This window comes from Scylla paramamosain, chromosome 5 (assembly GCF_035594125.1).
Source record: "Scylla paramamosain isolate STU-SP2022 chromosome 5, ASM3559412v1, whole genome shotgun sequence".
NCBI lineage: Eukaryota > Metazoa > Arthropoda > Malacostraca > Decapoda > Portunidae > Scylla > Scylla paramamosain.
The window spans coordinates 32,247,556-32,257,555 of record NC_087155.1 but is presented as its reverse complement, the minus strand read 5'-3'; the positions used below and the strand labels follow the sequence as shown (position 1 = coordinate 32,257,555).

The window sequence follows — 10,000 nt, the reverse complement described above, 5'->3', positions numbered from 1 at the left end:
GTGTGTTTGTTACTCCTTTGTGTTCCGTTGTGTTTCCTCCCTCCCCTCCCCAGCCGGCTCTCCACTTGCACCTCCCTCCAATAGATCCATGTATAGATTTCATATGTACACACGCACTTCAGCCGAGGTATTATTGGACGCTCTGACTCTACGGACACAAAAAAGGAGAGAAGAATAAACAAACAAAGCCATCGGGAAAGTAAAGGACACGCCCGAAGGACACCATTGTGAGAGAGAGAGAGAGAGAGAGAGAGAGAGAGAGAGAGAGAGAGAGAGAGAGAGAGAGAGAGAGAGAGAGAGAGAGAGAGAGAGAGAGAGAGAATATAGAGATCCATTTCGTTGCGTTACATTTTCTTTTTATCGTTTCCTAACATGTAGCGTAAAGAAGGAAGTAGTAGTAGTAGTAGTAGTAGTAATAGTAGTAGTAGTAGTAGTAGTAGTAGTAGTAGTAGTAGTAGTAGTAGTAGTAGTAGTAGTAGTAGTAGTAGTAGTAGAAGGAAAATTACAATGATGATGATGATGATGATGCTGGTATTGCTGTTGATGATGATAGTAATGAGGAGGAGGAGGAGAAGGAGGAGGAGGAGGAAGTCTGGAAGTCCAGTCTCGAGGGCAGGCGGCGGCGGCGAGGGGGGGGAGGCGACAGTCTTGCGTCACCCCGGGGCCGGCATGCACACCGCCGCCGCCAGGAAGAAGGCCGCCAGGAGGAAAGAATGTACCGACCCGCACGTAGTGGAAAATATAAATAAATAAAATAAATAAATAAATATGGAGAAATACATTGAAGTACATAAAAAAAAAAATAGATAAGACTGAGAAATACACTCAAGGACAGAAAAAAAAAAAGAAATGAGATAAGAAAAGAACTGAAAATACATAGAATAATAGAAAATATCATAATATATATTTCTAAATGCTTGTATGTATGTATGTATGTATGTATGTAAGTATGTATGCTCTATGGAATTACAAACACGTGTATGAGTTCTTTTAGCATATATGTCCTTTCAAAAATTATCTTCCATTTCTCCCATACATACATCTTGTCTCATCGTGAATATTCCTCCCATTCTGTGCCCTTGGCCGGCCTCCTTCACGCATATCAAAAGAAGACCTTCCTATTGTACACACACCGTTGTAAACCTACAGGACAACGGTAACTTTTATGGCGCAGCTAAGAGTGTAAACCGAATTGCCTCTGAACTCATAATACGGTCGCCGGTAAACAATGTGGCCGGAATTGGATCACTAAATCACAAAGCACGGACGTAATGGCAGGAGGGGAATACTGAGCACGAAAGTCAATTTTTATTCTCTATTTTTTTTTTTTCGTTCTGATGCACAAGACAAGTAAACTATCTGCAAAAATAAAATAATAAAAAAAAAAAGGAAAAGAAAAAAACCCCGCTATTGTCTCATCTTTCACCAGAAAATACTTAGCAGGATATTTCTTTTTTTATTCTTTTGATGCACAAGAGACTAACTAAAGGGAAAAAAAAAATGCCAGCTACGAGTATTTGTTTCCCCTTCGCAACCAAGAAAAAATAAATAAATAAAAGCACGGACTCTGAGGATTACATACGAATACTGTACACGCTCAATCCATTCAGTAGTATATATATAACCTACAAACTTCACTCGATCATCTTAGGTTCATGATACTGTAAACATAATGTAATTGTGGTGTATCGATAACCAGAGATTTTATAAGGCCGCCCTACTCTTCCGCATGCCGCTTGCTTCATACAGTTTACGGCAGTGATCTTTACTTCCATCGATTTCTTTGTCATCTTTTTTTTTTTTTTTAACACATAGTCTAACCAGGTTTTATTATGATTCTCCCATAATATATTAATAAATGCTATACTGTCAGACAAAAAACAACAATAAGAAAAAATATCGTATGGTTATGAAGAGTATCATCCTAAAATTAATGAAACAATGCAGTGTTATGCAGAACATGACAAAACTGGTGTCGTGCTGCAGAGAGGAGTGAATGCAGATGCCAGCCACGAACACCCCACCATGGAAATTTCACTCATAGTAATTTCTCCAATGGTAATCTTCTTCAATCATAACCTAACCTAACCTAACCTGATCTAACCTAACCTAACCTAACCTAACCTAACCTAACCTAACATGATCTAACCTAACCTAACCTAACCTAACCTACCCTAACCTAACCTAACCTAACCTAACCTAACCTAACATGATCTAACCTAACCTAACCTAACCTAACCTAACCTAACCTAACCTAACCTAACCTAACCTAACCTAACCTAAACTAACCTAACCTAACCTAACCTAACATGATCTAACCTAACCTAACCTAACCTAAACTAACCTAACCTAACCTAACCTAACATGATCTAACCTAACCTAACCTAACCTAAACTAACCTAACCTAACATAACCTAACCTAACCTAACATGATCTAACCTAACCTAACCTAACCTAAACTAACCTAACCTAACATAACCTAACCTAACCTAACCTAACCCTAACCTAACCTAACCTAAACTAATCTAACCTAACCTAACCTACCCCTAACCTAACCTAATCTAGTTACAAGTACATAATTTTTATCCCATATTTACTTACAGTTTCTTCGGCACTATTTGAAGTTTTATTTATTTATTTCGTTTGCATTATAGTGTTTTAAATACTTCAATAACTAATTCGTGACTATAAAAGAAAAAAATAAAAATAAATAATTAAAAAGTAAAAATAAAAAAATAACCCATTCTCTTTTTTTTTAATTCTTATTTCCTTTATCTATCATTCATTTATCTATTTCATTTTAATATATTCTATCAACATATTTTCTTTTTACAGTGGTCTGAATGGTGACAAAAGACGAGCATAACAGTACAAGAGTTAAGGAGAAATCTGATGAGTGGAGCGTTCGTGGGGCAGATTTAGGCGTGGATGAACTTAGGTACGCGAGACTATTATTGTATCAGAGCAGGAACCAGCAGTGTCCTCCTGAGCCACGCCACGCCACCCACCTTCATTAGTACGAGTGTCTGATTAAGAAAAGCAACCATACATAATACGAAAATGTAAAATGGTAATGAAATAGATACAAAATAAAAGTGTAGAATAATAATGAAGTAGTAGATAGAAAATGAAAAAAAAATGTTAAATGACTGTGAAGGATATGAAATGAAAGGTAATGATAACAGATTAATGATAAAAAAAAAACGTAAAATGAAAATGTTAAATGACAATGGAATATACGAAATAAAAAAAATAATAATGATAACATAGCAGATATAAAATGAAAATGCAAAATAATGAAACGAACGAATTTGACGTAAAAAGCATAAAAGAATAAAATTACGATGAACGTGGAACAGTAAAGCAAAAAAGGCTGGAAATGCAAAAAAGATGAAGAGGAAAAGAAAATAAAGTAATAAAACCCAACGAATACAGAAATACGGCAGAACAAGGATGACAAAAAAGATCCATAGAGAAAAACATGACAGAGAGAGGAATAACTGTAACATACGACAGCGGATGTACACCAACAAGAAAAACAGGAAAGAGAGCAAATTAGTCTCACAGGAAAAGAGGGACAGAAAGAAAAAAACACGACCACAAAACAACGAAGAAGTAAAACAATGATAACTGAAAATAGAAAAGAGAGAGAGAAAAAAAAATGAGATAAAACAAAAACGCACAAAAAAATAGATGGGAAAAAAAAACTGTGATAAACAGGAAACAAACAACATACGATAAGAGAGAGAGAGAGAGAGAGAGAGAGAGAGAGAGAGAGAGAGAGAGAGAGAGAGAGAGAGAGAGAGAGAGAGAGAGAGAGAGAGAGAGAGAGAGAGAGAGAGAGAGAGAGAGAGTGTCAAAGTTAAAAGTAAAAGCAATACACATTAATTAACTAGACATATTTATGAACTAGTGAGATAAACACTGAGAGGGAAGATTATGAAATTTTTCATACACACACACACACACACACACACACACACACACACACACACAGACCCAGCGCGTGAGTTCTTCTGCGTGTACTAAATAAAATATATGAAGACTAGGACGAGGTGACCCGACCCGTGTGTGTGTGTGTGTGTGTGTGTGTGTGTGTGTGTGTGTGTGTGTGTGTGTGTGTGTGTGTATTTGGGTCGTGGGAAGCTCCTATTCCTTCTCCTTCTCCTTCTCCTCCTCCTTCTCTCCTCCTATCTTCACCGTTTTCTTTCATTTCACTTTCTATCCTTTCTTCTTCCTTTTCCTCCTTTCTTTCTCTCCTCCTCCTCCTCCTCCTCTCCTTCTATCTTCACCGTTTTCTTTCATTTCACTTTCTTTCCTTTCTTCTTCCATTTCTTCTTTTTCTTTCTCTCCTCCTCCTCCTCCTCTTCCATCTACTCTGCCTTATCTTCTTCTCACGCTTAAGGGACAGACGGCTGGGGGGAGGCGTAAAGGGAGGAGAGGGAGGGGGAAAGGGGTGAAGGGAGGGAGAGCAGGAATGGGAGAGAGGGGGAAGAGGGCGTAAAATCTCCACTGGGATTTCTGTACTGGAGAAAATATTGACTCTGTGGTGGTGGAGGAGGTGGAGGAGGATGAGGAGGAGGAGGAGGAGGAGGAGGAGGAGGAGGAGGAGGAGTAGGAGGAGGTGGAGAGGTAAAGGGTTGACCTGTGACGCCCTTGAGATTAGCAAGTTTTCGGCTTCCTTTGAAGGACTGAGAGGCGACTGAAAAGTAGAGGAGGAGGATGAAGAGGAGGAGGAGGAGGAGGAGGAGGAGGAGGAGGAGGAGGAGGAGGAGGAGGAGGAGGAGGAGGAGGAGGAAAGGAATAAGTGAAGAAAATGCAATCAAAAGAAAATAATAAACAAAGCCAAGGTCACGTAACGGAGAGAGAGAGAGAGAGAGAGAGAGAGAGAGAGAGAGAGAGAGAGAGAGAGAGAGAGAGAGAGAGAGAGAGAGAGAGAGAGAGAGAGAGAGAGAGAAATTTAATGAGTAACATGGAAGGTGAGAGAGGGAATTAGAAGGCTGGAAGAATGAGTTTGAATGGATGGGAAAAGGAAGGAAGGAAGGAAGGAAGGAAGGAGGAAGGGAAGGAGGGAGAGGTGATGTGAATAAGGTAGAGGGAGTGAGGCATTGAAAGGCTGGGCGAGTGAGTGAGTGTGTGAGAGGGAAGAGAGGAAAGGAGAGATGGTGATGTAGGGGGGAATGAGTGAGGGAGTGAGATAGGGAAGAGGGGAAATGTGGACGATATAAGTAACGTAGTAAGGAAGGAAGGAAAAGAAAGAAAAAGAAAGAAAAAATAGAAGGAAGGAACGAGAGAAGGAAGGATTACATATGCGAGGGTGAAGTGAGTGAGTGAGTGAGTGAGTGAGTAAGAAAACAAATAAGGAAAGAAGGAAGGGAGAGATGATGAAACACAAAACACTATAGAACAAAAAAATAAAAAATAAATAAATAAAATAAACCAAATAAACAAAATAACATTACAGTAGATCTATTAACACTTATGGAGCCTTCGAGATAAGCTTCAACATCAACCCTCGGAACAAAAAGAGAAACTGAACTGAGAGAAAGAGAATTAAATGTCTGAGTGAACCAGTGAGTGAGTGAAGTGAAGAAATAGGAAAGGAAGAGAGGGAAGAAGAGAAGGAATAAAGGAGAGATTGAGATACAGCAGGGTGGAGGCAGTGAGGCGGTGGGCGGCGGTCGACGGTGGGTGGTGGGTGGCGTGGAGAAAGCAGGTGTGGGAGAGTGTGAGGAAGCATAACGCGGCGAGGTGAGGAACCACCACACCACCTGACGGGGGTCGCGGGCCACCTGACTGCATGACGCGGCTGCCTCCCTCACCTCCGCCTCTCCTCCCGCCCCTCCTTCACTTCTCCCTTACCTCCATCACCTCATTTCCTTCCTCCCATCTCTCCCTGATTTTCTTCATCCTTTCCTGTTCCTATCGCTCTTCTCCCTCATCCCCACCTCTCCTCCAGCCCCTCTCCCTTACCTCCACCTCTTCTCTCTTACTTCCATCACCTCTCTTACTTCCTACCATCTCTCTCTTATTCTCTCTCTCTCTCTCTCTCTCTCTCTCTCTCTCTCTCTCTCTCTCTCTCTCTCTCTCTCTCTCTCTCTCTCTCTCTCTCTTTATTACCTCCTCCTGTTCTTCATTCTATCACTCCTTCATTTCAGTATTTCTCTCATTCTCTCTTCCGTCTCATGCCTACTTTATCTCATCTACCTCCCTTACTTTCTACTATATTTCCTGTTCCTCCTTACCTCCTTCCCTCATCTCAGTATCTTCCTCACGTTCTTTCCTTATCTCTCTTCCTCTCTGTGTTCTTGACCTATCCACCTGTAATGGCACAAGGTTCACAATTCTTAAATTACTCTGATACATTTTTTTCTTTCTTTTCAGCACCTCCTCTGAACAACTTGCAGGCTATATACTGAAAACCTATTCTTTTAATTAATTTCCCTTCATGGAGATACTTATAAAGATTTCGTGCTGTCCTTATAGTGTAGTGAATTGTTGTACAGTGCAGTGAAAGGGTTAAACATAGTCTTCTCAGTATATTCCCTCTGTGATCTTCCCTTCCCTCCCTCCCCTGGGTCTCACTGGGTGGCTAATTGTGGGAGTAAGGCGTGGGACGGAGGGTTCCTGAGGGTTTCTCTATGGGAGGAGGGTTCTATGGCTCGCTGACAAGATTTCACCACCCACACAAATGTTTTCACATAAAACAGCCACTCGGTCCTAAATGATTGTTACATACGTAGCTGCTAAACGTATAAAAAAAACACAATGTCACATCTCAGACCGGTGAGGCGTGAGTTGCATCTGAGTGTAATGCCTCATTATAATACATAATTTTTTAATACCTTTATCTCAATTTGAATTAATTTCTTACATAAGGCAATAATATCCTTCTTAAAACATTTTTTCCTACAGTTTCTTCTCATACACAGTGGCCATGTCATATACTCCTCATTGTTCCCCATTATTTCCAAATACTTAAAAAAAAAAAAAGCATCCTGGGGCACACCACACACCCAGGCTGACTATCACTAATCTAACACACAAGTGAACAGAGACACTTAATGCATAAAAAAAAAAAAAAAAAGAGGATACGGGGAAGCAAAAATAAATAAATAAATACATAAAAAAAGAGGATACGGGGAAACAAAAATAAATAAATAAATAAGCAAAAATGGATTCAGAACACTTAATACTTAAAAAAAAAAAAAAACATGAAGCAGATATTTTTAGTGCCCATCTCTCTCATAACTCTACACAATGCATGACCAAGTGCGTGAAATGCTTCAGGGAGAGAGCTGTAATACACCACAACACATGACACCGCGCATTCTTTACGATGCTCACATGACGTCAAATAGAGGACATCATTGTGGATTTGTTGCATTCGTGGAGCGTTGGTGTGGTGCGAATGGCGGAACACAGAACACATCTACAAACTTCCTGCTACCCAAAGAGCGTATTCTGACGGGAACTGCAGGATGGAATACACGAATTTCTTTCATTTGAAGGCAGCGTGCTTTGATGTGAGGTTTAGGAGCAAAAATAACTCTTCCTAGGACAGTGAGTCACGAGGGAGCTTTAATATAACAGGACAAAGCAAGGGTACGACATTTTTCCCTTCGGCATCTCTTCCCTTTTTGAACATTTTTTTCCCCCGTGGACATCTCTCTCGTAACGTGTTTCCCCAAGGACATTTTATCATGACATTTCTCTTCGGCATTTTTGCGTGACTAATTTCCCTTGGATGTTTCTTCCGTGACTTATTTTCATCCTGGACATTTTCTACAGTGGCTTCTTTCCCCCACGAACATGTAATAAATGTTCCTCCCGTGATATATTTCCCTTTGAACATTTTTTTCCCGTGACTTATTTCCACGAGGCATTTTAATCAGTAACTTGCTCCCCGTGAACATTTTCCTCAGTACTTTATTTCTTTCCCCTACGCATTTTTCTTGTGATTCATTTCCCCTCGGATAGTTTCCCTCCACAGACATTTTCCCCACCAGACATCACAATCTGCCTCACTCAACCATCAATCCTTTCACCACTAAACAATTTTTCCTATAATCACCAGCAACTTTGTAGACTCACTTTGTACCACAGTCTCTCATGTACCTAGTAGTCATGCAGCCTGGAAAATATACTATCAAAAACATGGTCTCTTCTTCCTGTGTGTCTGTGCAAACAATATTTTCCATTGCTATGAATGTCGAGAGAAGACTACAGTAAAAGGAATCGCTATTATGCATTTTCCTTTGTATTTCTCATTTTTTTTATTTCCATCTTCTCTTTCTTCTCTTCCTCTCTTTCTTTCTTTCAATCCTTCCTTTCTTTCGTTCAAGCTAACCGGACGTAGGATGCTGCACTGCGCCGTCTCAGTACGAGGAATGGAGAGAAAGAGAGCGGGCAAGATAGGGAAGGTTGGCTGAAGGAGGACACAACACTTACGTCTTCTCGTGGTGTCTTTGCGGTGAAAGTGTCTGGGGAGCAGGTGATGCTTTCATGCAGGTGAGGAGGCAAGGTGGCTCCTGCTTCTGTCTTTCCAGTTGAGCTTCGTCTGGAAAGGAGGGGGAAGAAAATTAGTAAACATATAAATGAATAAAATTTGAGCATCCACTTTCGTAATGGAAAATGAGGACGTTACACGAAATGATGATGATGATGACGATGATGATATAAATTAATAGAAATATAAGTAAATATAAATAAACAGGTAGAAGTCATGTCCACTCTGATTCTAAGTTGACACAAAAGTTGAATGCACATTTCGGAAGGAAGTGATTCATAAGTACTGCAAAGACGGAATGGAAAAAAAAAAAAGGAAGAAAAGGCACAATGACGTTTCTTCTAAAAAAAAAATGAAAAATAAAAACTTAAAAATTTGTAAAAAGTATATAAAATTAAAATAAATAAATAAATAAATAAATACAACATACAACACCTACTTTTTCCACCAGTGCACCAGTATAATCATGGTAGTGCTGGCTTCTGGTTTGAAAAAAAAAAAAAATGAAGATATTACAATTTACCTTTCTATCAACTGAAAATACATGGCAATAAGCTACGTGTCCCTGGGCTTCCTCTAGTCAAGTTACGCTCTGCTACACAACACCGGCCACTGTCTGTTGCTTGGCTATACACTCCTCCTTCCTCTGAACGTAAACAAGGACGCCACTGATTTCCATAAGTGTCACCGCGCTAACCCGGGCAAGTATTTTGAGGAGCTTTGTTCTCTCATAAGTATTATTTTCATCATATAAAAAATATAAAAAGAAAACACATAAGAAAATACGGGAAACGGCAAGAAACCAATAATACGTAGCAGTCACTGTATAAAGCATACCTGCCTATAACCACCGTCATCGCTTTCCACAAATTTCCGTAATCTTCTTTTAAAAGCCCCTGCTGCCTCGCCACTAACAAACCTATTAGTCTGGTGTGAAAATCTGTGTAGTCTGTGGTAAGTGTGCTTTTATTTTCACTTCAATTTATTTATTACTTTTGGTATTTGCTGTAGGCCATTTCTACCAAATTCATGTCGGGTGCCAAAATTTGAATGCGTCTGGCAAGGCTTTTGCAGCAGGCAATTTGTGTGGCGAGGTCCGCTCTGTACTGTATGGACCAATTTGTTTCCGCAAGGTTGCATGTGGTACCAACAATGTTTGATCCAGCCTGTTTTGTTAATCTGTTCGGGGGTCACCAGACGTCCATATATGCACATGACTGGCTACCATCTAAATACTCTTGTAGTCATATTGGTGCATCATTCGGCTGACCAAAATGTTCTCAGCTGCCGCTTTATAAGTGCAAAGATTCAAGAAGGGACAGAAATAACGAGAGAGTGAAAGAGGGAGAAGAAATAGAGAAGATACGTGAGGGCAGTACGTATGTTCACAAAGTTCCCGAGGAGGAGGGAGAATGACGGAGAGAATAAAAAAGAAAAGAGAGGAAGAAGGAAAGAGAGGAGAGAGAAAAGAAGGGTAGGTGAAGAAAAAAA

The 10,000-nt window shown here is 40.0% G+C and overlaps 1 protein-coding gene across 5 annotated transcripts in view; it reads right to left on the bottom strand.

Moving 5' to 3' along the window:
* The window catches only part of LOC135100844 (orphan steroid hormone receptor 2-like), a 262,572-nt gene that overhangs the window by 181,904 nt on the left and 70,668 nt on the right, over positions 1-10,000 (bottom strand). For all 5 annotated transcript variants that reach the window (XM_064004296.1, XM_064004298.1, XM_064004299.1 and 2 more), the window contains one exon: positions 8,452-8,560. The gene's annotated coding sequence lies outside the window, so the exon portion shown is untranslated. The remainder of the gene's footprint in view (positions 1-8,451; positions 8,561-10,000) is intronic.